The sequence below is a fragment of the Dunckerocampus dactyliophorus genome, chromosome 4, assembly GCF_027744805.1.
Source record: "Dunckerocampus dactyliophorus isolate RoL2022-P2 chromosome 4, RoL_Ddac_1.1, whole genome shotgun sequence".
NCBI lineage: Eukaryota > Metazoa > Chordata > Actinopteri > Syngnathiformes > Syngnathidae > Dunckerocampus > Dunckerocampus dactyliophorus.
Window position 1 is genome coordinate 21471071 of NC_072822.1, and position 15158 is coordinate 21486228.

Genomic DNA, 15158 nt, shown 5'->3' on the forward strand with positions numbered 1-15158 from the left:
TTGCTCAAAAATGTTTTGTCTCACTCCCATTTCTTCTTTTTGCATTTTGAAGCTCTTCTTATAACCTCCTTAACATCCAGTAGTGCAACATGTACATTCTTGCAATTTTTCAACTGGTCTTAAAATTTGGATCAGTAGTGTATACTACAGTCTTCTTTTCTATGGATACGTTTGGCAGCCAAAAGATTAACTGAGGGGAAAAAAAACTCAAAACTCACTTGGTCACGGACTAATGTTATGATTATTAATGGCTATGTTTCTAAAGATTTTCCATGAAAATTGTTTTAAAAAAATCAAAATAAAAAAGAAATCCAAGACAAATCTCTATCAAATAAAGATTGATTGCTTGGAAATTAGACATCCTATTAAATTATAGACTATCTACAGTAATTAAAATGGACATACTTTCTCATGCTATAGAATAAGACATTTTTAGCATAACTACTATATGTTCTAACTTTCTCAATAATACCAACAGCAGGGTTTCCGCTAAATGTAATTGATCGCGGCGGCCCGCCACTACAAAATAAAAGCCGCCACACCTTAAAAATTAATTTGAAAACAATGTTAAGTAATATATTGTATGAATGTATACATATGCCATATAAAGACATATATAGGTTATTATTTACGCACATATTGACCACAATTAATTTGAAAACGACTTAAAATATTATAAAAATGTTTCACTGCGCTTTATTTTGATAAGCATGCACCGGAATTGCTTGTCTACCTTGCTGGCACTTGACCAGTGACCAGACACATCTTGTGTTGACTTTCACTTTGGTTCTTATTATTGAGAGAATGAACAATACTCCGTAAAATGTGTAGTCAATTGATGACAGCTTATCACATGCTAAGACTATCTATGCCAGTGTGTGTGATCTCTCACATTTCAGTCTCATTCCACTTTTTGGCATTTTTGTTTACATGTCTGGCTGACGGCATCTAGCTCTCTCTGAGCTACAAGTGCCTATTACGTTCATGGGATATATTAATCAGCGATCATCACAACTTCCTTTTTAAAAGTGTCACCTAACAATTTTGCTCTCTTGTTATCATTATAATACTTATGGCTTGTCTTCAAAACACTAGTTGTGTGTTGAAGTTGTGCACCTGAAAGACGTAGTGTGTACAGCTTTAGACAGTGATGCTATCACAGGTGTCTCCAACAGGTAGCACGTAAGCTAGCAGTAGCTCACCAGCTGATGTCGAGTAGTTCACCAAAGAATATTTGCTTCACCTCTTAGCATTTTGTTGTGTTGTACTCAAACATCACACCTGTATTTAATGACAAATGAGCACACTGCGTTGAGATGTGCTTTGTAAATAAAGTGCAGTTTAAATGTTTGCAGTGCACTCAGCAACTTTGCCATTAAATTAACACTTTTGCAATGTTCTCAAGTCATGTTCGGCTAGTTGTTAAATAAATAATAAAGTCATAAAAAATAGCTGTTTGTCTTTTTCTTTTTCTTTTTTTAATTGCAGAAACAGCAGCAGCAGTCTGCCCTCCCATGCAGCCCACCACCACAGCTTCAAAAAATCCTAGGGGAAACCCTGAACAGTTATCTTTGTTGTCATGAATTTCCTAAAACAGTCAAAACAGAAAGTTTTAAATCAACAGATTGGATCGTTCAAAGACCAGTAATCTCTTATTATACTAAGATAAAGGTTACAGGCCTGACCCACAACATGGCCTGTGCTATAATTACTGTTCATTGTCATCCATGCATAAAATTCCTCGGCTCCTCAGTTCTTTCAGTTCAGAGACAGAGCAGCATCAGACCATTCCACCAAGTCTAAGGTGCACAGTATGCTTGTGCAAAAACACCTTGCTTTCCCTTCTACAGCCTTACATTGTGGATACGTGCTTCACCAGCAAGCCATGGGAGTTGGGTGCCATGAGATTACACCTAAATGCAAAAACAATCAATGTCAAGCTGCTTGACACGTTGCAATTTGGTTCACATGCACATCCCAAGTTCCTTTCACAGGATAATGTGTGCTCAAAGCACAAGTTGTTTACATTTCCCAATGGGAGGTTTTTGAGATACATAATGTTACAATGTTGTGATATAATGTATAATGAGGAGAAGCAAAACATTGCAAGATTCTTCTTAAACTTGTGAGTATCCATTTGAACTTGCACAGCTCTGCATAACAGACTTCGTGACAGTTTCAGGATTTCAATGGAAAATTTTACAGCATTTATGAGTAATTCTTTGTCGGAGTTGATAAATTGGTCAACTCCAGATATTTATATGATATAATGATGTATGCGTGCTTCAGGACAAACCTTATAGCAGTAACTGGATTCATTATATTTTAGATATACTGCCAGGCATACTAACATATGTTTAGATCAGTATGAATTTATTCACTATGCTGTTGAGATTAATTGATTTTTTTCTTCATTTTTAGCATGCAATCATTTGAAAAAGTGAAACATTTTATTTGTGTTAGTAGTTTTAGCCTCAAACAAGGTGCCTAAAGTCTAGAAAGTAAAGTATTTTCGTTTAGACCGAGGCTATTTAACTGGTGGCCCGCAGGCCAAATCCGGCCCACGAATGACATCAGAGCAGCCTCCGAATTCATTCGCTAACATATTTGCAGCAGATTCCTAAAACCACCAGAGCATGTCTTTAAAAACAGCAGAGCAGGCCTGTCATATGGACAATCTATGAGCAGCATTTTCACAGCATAAAGCAAAGGCTCTAAGCCTAAGGATGCATGTATCAAAATGGCACAAGTGCCAACATAAACGGTAGTAACCAGACAGAAAAGTAGCGAATGGTGCCACATTTCAGTGCTATCGTGGCACCAGAATGGGGCAAAAAGCAACACATCCTCAGTATCCACCACTAACTTTGAGGTGTATTCACAAACACCAGAATTCTGAACATCAACATACAACACAAGCAGGTTGATACATTAACTTCATTTTGCTCAATTAATAAATGACTCTTAACTAGCAAACACCTTTGTAACGGTAGTCTAACAAATTTTGCACACTATTTGGTGTATTGGTGACTTTACTACTCAATTATACTTTTATTTATCCTATTGAAGTATTTAAATTACTATTTTGTTCAACTTGCATGTCACAAAATTCCATAACGATAAAAAGGCATTGTTTTTTGACAAAAATGATATGTTTTCGTTTTTCAAGTACCAGTTCGGGCACCATTTAAGCAGTAGCACCAATGAAAAATTACCGAGCACCGGTATCGGTTAAAATGTACAGTAAACCATACAAGCCCTATCTAAGACTAGTGTTTTACAGTAGGTCCTATACAACACAGCTCTCCTGTCAAATAGAGGATCTTTGACTAACATAAACATGTTGTTTTTGTTGCAATTCATGATTTTATTACTTTACTTATGACTATATTAGCCATTTAATGGGGTAAAAGGTATAGCAAAGCCTTGCATTGTCATTTTATACAATATAAAAAGATTTCTTAAAATCATTGAAAATATTTGTGATCTCCTTGGAGAGGTTAGGTTACCTTATCAGTGAGATCTCCTTGGAATTGCAGCGGGTAACAATGCTCGCCCCAAGCACGTCAACTTACAATAAAGCGTGTTTCTCTGGGAAAGAAAGGAGCAGCTCACCTTACTGGCGGGGGGCTGCTGCGAGACAGCCAGCGTTGGTCTGACAAAAACACTCCGCAGCTGAAATTCGAGGCAGAAAAACTTGGCCAAAAGAGTAAATCCACAATCCAGTCGTAATGAGGGCGCTCCACTTCGATCCAACTATGGAATGTTTAGATAACAAGTTTGCGCATATTTCCCAAAAGTGAGGGGGGGACGAGAACTTGCGCCCCCTATTACGGAACGTAAAAAAACTGAAAATGTCCCAAAAGTGAAAAGCGACTGTAGATAATGTGATGGGCCAAATTCTGAATTCTACTCTTTTCAACGCAAACGCTGTTGGCTAACTTTCGTGGCTCGGTCGTCCATTGATCACATCTCCTTTACTCACCATGAAACAGTCCGCTCAACACTGGAAAGAAGGATCCCCAACAAAGTTCCTTAAAAATCACCCATGAACGGAAAACCTTATGTTAAAACAAGACAGGGCACACAAAAAGGATTCTAAAACAGTATTAAGACTATTCCTGGTGGGAAAGTGTGTTCAACAACAGAAGTCCATGCTACTCCAAACCTCCCCCCTCAAATCTGGGACTAGTTTGTGCATCCCCGGGCCATTGTCAAGTCACACCACGTAACGATGATAACTTCCTGTCTGAATGTGTGTGTAAATAAAGACTTGACGAAATGTTAAAAGCTTCTGCTACTGTACCAACATTATGACAAATCAGCAAATAAACCCATTTAATACCCGTTGCTAATAGGGAAATTAAAAAAATAATACGGTATGGACAAAATTATGCATGTCCAAAATTAATACAACAATTGCAGACGTATTTGAGTCCTAACAACAACTTTTTATGGATAGCCATTTCCATAAAAAATAGGAGAGAAGTTGAGTTTTTACAGTAACAGCGGTTTGTTTCCTCAGTGACAACGGTATTCTATTTTGATAGTCACACTGATGACTTCCTGTCTTCCTTCGAGCTGTAATTTTTCTCGCAACGCACGTCTAATGGATTGGCGGAAACCTGGCTCCCCTGCCATCCACTGCACCTCAGCGGATCCCCACACACTTTTCTTTAACTTAAGATAAATTATTTTGGGTTACATTTATAACTATAAAGCGGGCATACAATGTAACTACGTAATGATTTCCACCAACATTGATTCAGTACACACGAGAATTCTCAAAAAAGTGGATTGCAATTCAGCACTCGCGTCCCGCATTCTCTGATTTCTTATCCAAAAAATGTTTTTTGTGGGAAAACCTGCTCATTTGTGCTTTTTCTCTCTGAAAATATGATGTTTTTTCACAGAAAAGAATACAGCACCATAATACAGCTTACATGTGTAGCGGATGCCAGCCAGTGTGGCTGTGCAAGTGTACGTTGATAAACCTCAGCGTCGTTGATAGTCCAGGCTTTTAGATCGGTACCAAGCACCCTGGACTCTTACGCCCAAGGGCCTTGGTTTGTTCCGGCCCTCAGTGGGGTGCGGGGCTGGCTGGACCAGGTGGGTTAAACATGTAACCAACTAGGACCAGGACCGAATATGAAACCAGCATACAAACAGAGACAAAAAGTGCAGCGACAGGAGGAGAGTTCACATGTGGGAAGATGTAGGTGGCGTGGTTGTAAGATGGCGCCACGCTGTGTGGCTATGGTAGCACTGGCTTTTGACAGTTAACTTGGTTACACTGCGGCCCCAAAACCTACAGAGAATTGAAAACAAGTTAATATTTGATCATAAGCAATGACATGGGGTCAGGGCCGGCAGGAGAGACTCTGCCTCAAACAATAACATAAAATAAATATGAAAATAAATATTAATATTTGTCCACTGAATTCCATCCATCCATTTCCTATGCCGCTTATCCTTATTAGGGTCGCGGCGGTATGCTGGAGCCTATCCCAGCATACTTCAGGTGAGAGGCGGGGTACACCCTGGACTGGTTGCCAGTCAATTGTAGGGCTTGTCCACTGAATTGTATTGTAAATATATTTTCTGTACAATTCCCATTGTTTTTAACATTTTTTAAAGTAAAAATTGCTGAATTTGTAGATTTCCTGATCAAATACAGGGAAGAAACCTAAGGTGATGCCACTGTCATGATGCAATCCGTACTGGAAATGCAATCGGTTCTACGCATGTGCAGAACGCATCTACATCCGGTCGGATGTGTAATATACATCACCCCTCCACTCCCAAAAAACATTATTAAAATTTAAGAAATTACAGCATAATGTATCTTTTTTTTCTTATATCATATCCATGGTCCAAGTGGATAAATTAGAAGCCCTCTTTTCTTGGTTCCATAAATTATTTTAGGGTTTTTTTCGCCACTGAAAAAATACAGACAAAAACATTTGCTAGCAAGATATGTTTGGATGGATGGTATTTCTCCATTTAGAAAAAAAAAACTCTCGCTGAATCCTCTATCTTAATATTTTTTAAATCAGAGTGAATTATTCTCCTCTTTTTTGGTTATCCTCTTAATGAGCAACCTGTATTAACATTTGAAAAATCCAAATGAGTCAATGCCTTACCAGCGATGAACCTCACTGCATGTCACTGATCATATGAATTTTCTGGAACTACAAAGTAATCCTCATGAATTGTGGGTATCCATTGTAGTCAATAACATTAAATAAAATTACATCACTGAAACAACATCGGGATTATAATAATACCTTACCTTTATCTTTTATGATCCCTACAACATGACTTTAAAACACTGACTGATGGACATAGCTTTGTACCGTTTCACCTTATAGGCCGTGCGAAAGTGTAAATAGATACTGAAATAAAGCTTTGCCGAACGCTGTTTCACAGCGCTGCCATTGACGTCCTGTTCAAATTACTTTCTTGTGCTGGTAGACATGTCACATGCTTTGCCAGCATTTCAAACGGCATCACAAGTGTGGAATACAACTACCAAGTCAGTACAAAGGTTTTCCTTCTGTCTGATCAAAAAGGACACTTTTGATTTATGAGCTCAAAGCCTTTTAGTGCATGTCATGGCTTATAAATGATTAACAATGGAACAGAGTTGAGTTTTAACATGTGGTGGATTTTCATCATGTGTGCTGCATTTACCACATCTGATGCCGAAGACATCCATCAGTTAAGGTGACTGAGTTCAGTTCTTATTTTTTAATTTAGATATAACAAAGTATCTACTTCACTGTACAGCAGACAGGCTCTGGTTTTGTCTCTCACAGAAAAAACTGGCATGACATAGTGAATATATTTTTTCAGACCTTTGGAGGTTCTAATGTAAGAGTTTACAGCACCTTACATCTGTTTGATGTATTTTCTATTTGTGGCTCCTGTGTAGTGAATAATTTTCTTATTTCATAATCCCCCTTGAGACTTGCCAGAGCATCTTCACATCATGTCTCTTAATTGCTACACTTTCACTTTAATACATGTGAGTAGAAAAGGTTTTAATCCGTTCGTCATCAGGAATTCTTTGTGTTCCAGTATATAGTTTATACTTTCCACATTGATGGAGGGCTGCACTCCACTTTCTAGTTTCATTTTTGGCGCTAACGTCTGTCTTGGCATCATTGAGAGGTCACCTGGAAGTCACTACCAATGGCAACAAAACAGTCTGGCAAGTATAATTGCAGAATGTCATTTTTTCCACTGTCTGGCATTTAAGTGTGAGTGAATGCTTTAGTAAAAAAAAAAAAAAAAAGTCTTACACTGTGACTCTGTTGTCTTTCTGTATGACAGAAGACAGAAATGATTGTTCCTAAAATTGACATCTTGTCTTTGTCCAAAAATTCCCTTTCTTGTCAAATGCACGCTTAGGTTTAAATGACAACTCCATACAAACCAGTGAAAAAGTAAGCATGTTTATTGGTGGAACTAATACTGTGAGTTATGCAGCCACAACGTCAAAGGATCACAATAAAAGCAATGAAGTTCTTTTATGCTACCATATGTTTTACAGACAATATTTCTCTTACAGTCAACTTGTTAAAGCTAAAAATAGTCCATCCATCTATGTTCTGCATTGCTTGTCTTCATTAGGGTCACGAGTGAGCTGGAGCCTCTCCGAGCTGACTTTGAGCGAGAGGCGGGGACACCTTGGACTGGTTGCCAGTCAGTCACAGGGCACATATAGACAAACTACCGTTCACACTCACATTCACAACTATGGACAATTTGTCAACATGGGAACACTCCTGTGTTGTTTTTTTTTGTTGTTGCCAGGTTGATAAAAAAATCACATCCACACAGTGTTGGATGAGTAAATAGTCACGTCCACATGGAAACGATTCACTGGGTGAAAATGATGTGCACACCTACAAGTGGCACTGTAGACAGACATGCAGAGAGAACCACATGACACAATAACTACAGAAGAGAAAGAACGCATGTGCACGAGGTCCGTTGTCTTCCGTTTGCCATTTTGTTGGGACTGACGAAGTGAAATTACTCCTGCGAGTCACTTTGGAGTATGAAACAAAAATATATCAAGAGAATGTCGGCTGGGAGTCATGCTTGTCGAAATATGTGTATATTATGTTGGCTTTTCAGCACCAGTACACAACTGCTCACTTCTGGTCATGTGACAGCGACATCATTGTTTTCAGAAAGTAGTGATTTGCCTACACGGAAAAGACGTTGTCAGATTTTCTCACTTTGGACGCCGTTCTAAAAAAATACAGGTTAAAAGGCATCCAGAACGCCGTTGCGGGTGAAAGGTTGCAACAATCAAATACTTTACCATTTTGACCTGAAAACTTTCCTGTGTGGACAGGCCTCTACAGTCTCCAAATAACCTAACATGCATGTGTTTGAAATGTAGGAGGAAGCCTGAGTACCCGGAGAAACGGAGCTTCAAACCTTCAATCTCCTGATTGTAAGGTCAACATCTAACCACTAGGCCGCCTTGCAACGAAACAGCGATATGAACAATAAAAAACAAAACAATAGACACAATGATAGGGGACATCTTTTATGTATTTAATTGGTGTGAAGGTGGAAAGTAGAAATTAAGCAATACTGTGTTTGGAACACAATAGCTCTACACGACACCACACAAAATGACTGTGAATGTAAGCAAACCAGTCAAAGAGGGTTAGTATTTTCTATTGCAACACAACCATTGTCACAGCAAGGCACACACAGGCAGGTTTACTTGGAGAAGATTGTGATTTGAATCATTGAGAGAATGCTATGGTAGAAATGAAGTCAGTTAAAGTTCTACTTTACAAACAAAAGCTTTCTTTCAACAGTCTATTTCAGGATGAGGTGGGGCATTTTTTTGGTCACTCCTCACTCCTTTCTGTGCAATGAAATGTGCCAGACACTGTTCAAGCCAAGAATACAGTATGCAAAAGTAAACTGAAGGCAGATTTGACCGCACATCAGCATGAGGGAAAACAGGTATTCCTGTGACAGGTAGAACGAACAATATGTGTCCCGCGGATGCTTTGCATCATCATTTTCCTAGCAGCTTCTTCATCACCCCAAAAGGATGTGTCATTGTCCTTTCTTGTGTTGACATTCCATTGTTAATGGGCAAGTACAAATGTCCTCCCTTTATGCACAAAACCCTCATCCCGGCCTTCCACTCAGTTGCCTGAGCTCAGCCCTCATCCATCCATCAGCAGTGGCCCTGTCCTACACAGGCCCCCCAAGCTGAGTTCACCACCCCCAGCCTGGTCTTTGACACAACGCTGTTGTGGTTTTCCGGGGCTTTATGCTGCCTGTTGTCTGAGGCAGATTGAAGACCCTTTGTGTGCGTCCGCCCCTGTCCTGAGTGGCTGGGAGGAACCAGCTGGGCTGCGAGTGGAGAGACAGGAATGCGCATATGAAAGGGCCAGTGTCTGTCGGGCACCTGCTGATAGAGGAACGACTTGCCTCTGTGGCACTTAGTTCATCCATGTAACCGTCTTGTTCAATTAGATGTCCAGCACTGTGTTACCTTTCCTAGTCAGTCACTCATCTTGAGTATTGGAATTGCCACATACAGTTATAGATATTGTGCTGCTGCAGACGTCTGAATACAAGAGAATAAAATGGTTTCATAATGTACCTGCACAAAACCTCACTATCACTTTATAATGACAAAAACTTGTTCAAAAGCGGTGCTGTAGTTTTATGTGACATACTGTATATGGTATGCTGTAATTGGCCTTTTCTGTCCAATGAAAGACCCTTGAAGCGGAATGCTGCAAGTGATTACTGAAAGCTTTGCAATGGATCACACTGAAAAAAAAGTTCTGCTTTATGTTATTTTACTTGCTCAAATGGCTAATTTTTATGTACGAAGCACAGCTCTGACACTTTTTTTTTAGATTTGGTTTGCTCGAGCAGCTGATTTTTAACAGCCTATGCTGTGATGGGATGTAGATATGTGGTCCTAAAAGCCTCATTATTGTCCTATGTCATATGGTATTGTTTATGACTTGTTTGTCTGGCCCTGCTTTTGGGGAGATTACATTTCCATAATCAATAAAAACAAACCATGCACTGCAATCAGCCTAGTATAAGCTAAAGGATTTGGAATTTTAAGAAACTCCCCTCTTAAGCATACTCATAGCAAAACCACAAACATGTTGATTGCACATTTATTCATGAAGAAACCTGTTTGTCATAAAGTTTCTAATGCTGCTATAAGGATATTTTGTTCTTGTCCTGGTTCTCATTTAAGACCACAAGAGGCTGCAAGGGCACCAAAACAGTCACGACTGTAAGGACTGCAGGATCTATCTGGTTGCCTCCAGACTTGAACGTCTTATCTCCTGCTCACCTGGAGAGTGGACGACAAGACTTCCAGCAGGAGATGGCATGACACTTTCAAGAGGGAGTGGACCCAAATTAGATTATGCATCATCTGTGAGAAACAGCACCCACAGATTTGATTAAATATGTACACTCCCTCACCCAACACATACACTCTCACTCTTACTTCTCTAATAGCAGAGGAGACAACATGCATGGGACAGATTTCCATACCAGACTCGAATACTGAACCCTTAATGTGTGCCCATCTGCCAGCCATTTACCTGATTACTTCAGGAGAGCACAGACAGGTCCGGCTCTGCCAGGGCAGCTGGAAAGCTTGAGAGTGGCCTAAGTAAAGCACATAAAGATAAGACCAACCTTATGTCTTAGATTAAAGCAGGGGTGCAGCTCATTTTTTATTAGCCCTTGGTATATTCTAAACAAAAAATTAATTATGAATGATATCCATCCATTCACTTTCTATGCTGCTTCTCCTCATTAGCGTCGCGGGGTATCCTGGAGCCTATCCCAGCTGACTTCGGGCGACAGGCGTGGTACACCCTGGACTGGTCGCCAGCCAATCACAGGATTATGAATGATATGTACAGTATTATTGGATATTACACTAATTTGTCACCTATAACACAAAGCTAAGATGGATTTGTTCAGGTATCTTAGCACAGGGGTGTATAAAGTTTTTCCATCAAGAGCCATACAGAAACATGAAAGGATGTGGGGGCCACTTTGATTTTCTTCATATTGTATTTTTTTTTATAATACACATTAAAACCAATCCAGGGAAGGTTAAGAATGCTAAGCAGTTAAATACAGTTGACTACATAAATAATTGATGCCAGTAGTATGTACAATTTTTATTCAAATATTATACAAATATTATATCGGTCAAAAAAATGCTTCAGTGATTTAAAAAAAAAAAGGTGTATATTTTTTAATATAATAATATAATATAAGAGTAGATGATGGATTACATTATTCAATTTCTTATGTCACTTTTTTAAATAGTCAGTTGAAGGTAATTACAATTATAGATGACAAGCTGATGTGTTTTTTAAAAAGTTGTTTCAATTTAGTATATTTAAATTATTTTTGAATAATCAAATTCAGGCCAAATTTGTATTTATTTATTTTCTTACATCGCATAACTTTTTTCTTATAATAACAAAAAAAGTTTTCTTTTCAGTTAGGTCCAAATGATGCTTGTTAATGTTCTGATGTAGGCTTTCTTAAAATGATTTTTTTTTTTTTTATGTGGGCAAACAAAAAATGGCCCTTGGCCCGGACTTTGCACGCCCCTGTCTTAGCATATACTGACCTACCTTGGTTTTAGGTTTTAGCATCTTTAATGCATGTATCAAAGTGGCCCTGGCCTCAGCATCCTTCCATTGCTCTGTATGAGTTTGGTCACCCTTGGATTAATACAGTGGTTGTTATTATTTTCTGCCATGCCCCTCCCAGGGGACAGAAAAGTTTTCATGTCCCCCCCTCCCATTTGAAATACTATTTAGATGTATTTATTTTACTGTACAGACCAAAACCGAAATTGAAACCAGGAAAATGCAACAAAATGGAGAGCTATGAGGCAGACAAGCGTATTCAAGAATCAAACTGCATCCTGAGTACGATAAATTTGTATATGTTGGCAGGTCTGCAGTAACATTGACAGTACTCACTGCCTACTGCCCCCCACTCCCAAACCCCCACACAGTTCACCACACTCCCCCAGAGGGTCCCGCCCCACTATTTGAGAGGCAGTGGATTAATGCATCATTGGCATATTTGGATTTTACAGTATTTAATATTTGTAGCAATAGAAACTACTAATTGGAAAAACAGAACAATAACTATAGCGACACCACACTGTTCTAATAATTACCCCCTTGTTGATGAAAGTTGTCTTTAAAAGTGCTGTTCCAAAAAAGCCCTAGACAAGTGCAAACCCACACAAGAATGGCGCAGACCACCATCTATTTTAGATGAAAATAACATCCATTCCCGGTTAAACGTGGACTCATTATGGTGGAAGTGGGTTTCTGAGCCAGGAAGTTTCATTGCTTTCCAAATAAATCTCACTAAACAGAGCTTTAATCCAAATTCCTCATCTTGTGGAGTCCTCCCTCCGTCTCCACATGCATGACGTGAAAGCCCTGAAAGAGCTAAGAATAAAAATCACACCTTTTCAATCTGGACATCACAGTGTAGGCAACAGATTAAGCTGATTTAAGAACAGCTGTTAGAGAGACACCAGAGTAGTAGAACATCAACTATTTTAGACAGAGCCGAACTTTATCTTATGCCCTTCAACAGTCTTCCTCCTCCAGAGAACTTTCATTACCTCCTCCACTGCTTGCAAATATAACTTTGATTATACTACCTGGCATGAGATCCATCAGCATGTGTACCAGTCAAAATCACAGCGTTATTTCAAAAAGCACAAGCTGTGGTTTATTAAATACATTTGGGTAGGTGGAATAAAAAAAAATTCACTTCTTGGGTGATCTTAGTAACAGCTCCTTGGCTGTGTGTGAGGAAGAACATGTCACTGAGCGTAAACAGCTCTCTTGGCATGGCTCTCTGAGCTAAAACACCCCCATACCGCCCCATCTAAACCCCCCAACAGCCCATCTCCTTGTGCTGTGTGGCGTCAGCTGCAATGAGCTCCAGATGTGCCCTGGCACCCATCCAGTCGCTGCACTGGATGTGGTTTAGAAGGTAGTTTGGAAACACCACCCACTGGCCGACCCAATGAAAGTTGCTCAGATTGGAGAGGGCAGTTTCTGTTAGGGTCTGTTTGTACGCACACTCCAGTGTGGGGAAGGTCAGTATTTGTCTCAAATATATACATGTGACACCTTTAACATCTGTTTTAGTATACCAACAATTACTGCCAAGCTTTCGTTGTTTGTTCCCTTTGCATATTTGTTCTATGTCCAGACTAAAACAATGGGATGTTGTTTAGATGAACAAAGGTGCAGTGGCCAACAGGGGCAAATGTGCAAACACAGAAATGATCCAAAAACATGCAAACACTATAAAACTGATGCAACGAGAAAATGCTGCAATCACATAAACGCTGCAGGATCAAAAAGAACTGCACGAGAGAAATGCTGCAAGTTGACATAACAGAACGAACGTTTGCTAGGCTACTGGGGAAACCAGACCATTAGCTACGTAAACCATTCACCCATCTTCTATGCCACTTATCCTCACTAGGGTCACAGGGGTATGTTGGGGCCTATCCCAGCTGACTTCGGGCGAGAGATGGGGTACTACGTAAATCAATCACTCTAAAATATTGTAAATATAATACGACCAATGGTTTAACAAAGACATAAAGAAAAATGTACCTTTTTGTTCTTTATTTAGCATTTGTTTGATATTTGTGTTTATGTGCAATTGCACTTTTTTGTGTTTTTAGTTTTATATAATTTCTGTATTTGGGACGTTTGGACGTTGCTGCACGTTTGCCCCTACTGGCCACCGTACTATGGTATAACACGCAGATACAGGACACCATCTCCATATTTTCACAGCACAACAGGCACCAATCAGTCAGTTTGTTTTAATAAATGGCATGAGGAAAGAAAGTAGAATAGAATAAATAACTCGTGTTACTCAATAATTTTCACATAAACATTTGCAGAATTGAGCTTTTGCAAGATCATTGAAAAACAGAGGATCAAGAGCAGAAACATGGGACAGATACACATAGCATGCTGGTTTTGGCTCTGTGGTTTTAAACGTCAAATGGAAAAGAAGTTTAGTTGATACCTTCCCCATGTTAGGTAATGTGTTCACATCAGATGTAGCACCCACATTGGCTTTTTATGATGTTTCAGACGCGCAGCTAGTTTTCCAAACGTAAGCATGTGGAATGAATGAGGTCATTTCACATGGTTGGAGAAGTCCTCTTAGGCTGATGGCTCCCCCTGCTGCCTCACACTAATACTACACACATAACATGGACCACTTCAAATTGTCTAGGATGACGACTGATGCGTCTGTATTGTCGTGTATTGTTACACAGCAGATTTCCCATAGGACTGCAATCTGTTACGGGCGTTTGGATGCGCGGGTGGATGACGCAATCATCTAATTTGCATAATTGGTCATGCAGTGTCGTCACTTCTTCATGGCTTGTGAGACACCGACTCCTTTGGAGGTTTTTAATAATGTTAATGCTGGTTGCTCATTAAGAAGATATTAAGAAAAGAAGAGAATAATTCACTTTGGTTATTTTTTTTTCAAATACTTCTTAGTCCCATTTATTTATTTATTTTTATTAACTCAAAAACATTTTACTACCTTTTATCTGTACATGCAGCCTATCCTTCTCCAGGAAAGGTTCTGGTACATTGTTGTAAAAGTCTGGTCACCTCCTGGTGAGCTTGGATATATATCCTCCATCTTCGCAGTCAAATTCATTCATTCTTTCAGCAGAGCATAAAAATATATTGAATGCATTTGACTAGCTAAAACCATAACACTAGCTATTCCTCTCTATGGAAGGACGACAGTACAGAGCACCTTCCATCTCACGCACGCCCCCACCCTTTCAGGATGAAGTGAGTACTGCAAGCGCCTCCCTTATGAGATTTCTATACATTTTATTGTCCGATTAGAAAGAATAATGTCACACTTACATTAAAGGCATTACATGGATTGCAGAAAGTCATGGTGTATAATGGTTTTGGAATATTATATTATTGGTGACATGCTAACAAACAAACTGGCAGGCACCATGCTCCAACTCAGTGTGCACTCACTGATTTTTACTGAAAAAATGTAAAATTAACGAT

The 15158-nt window shown here is 39.3% G+C and overlaps 1 protein-coding gene across 4 annotated transcripts in view; it reads right to left on the reverse strand.

Moving 5' to 3' along the window:
- Window positions 1–4192, reverse strand: part of fgfr1a (fibroblast growth factor receptor 1a) — a 40728-nt gene extending 36536 nt beyond the window's left edge. For all 4 annotated transcript variants that reach the window (XM_054773364.1, XM_054773363.1, XM_054773362.1 and 1 more), the window contains exon 1: window positions 3616–4192. The gene's annotated coding sequence lies outside the window, so the exon portion shown is untranslated. The remainder of the gene's footprint in view (window positions 1–3615) is intronic.
- Between the last annotated feature and the right edge of the window lie 10966 nt (window positions 4193–15158).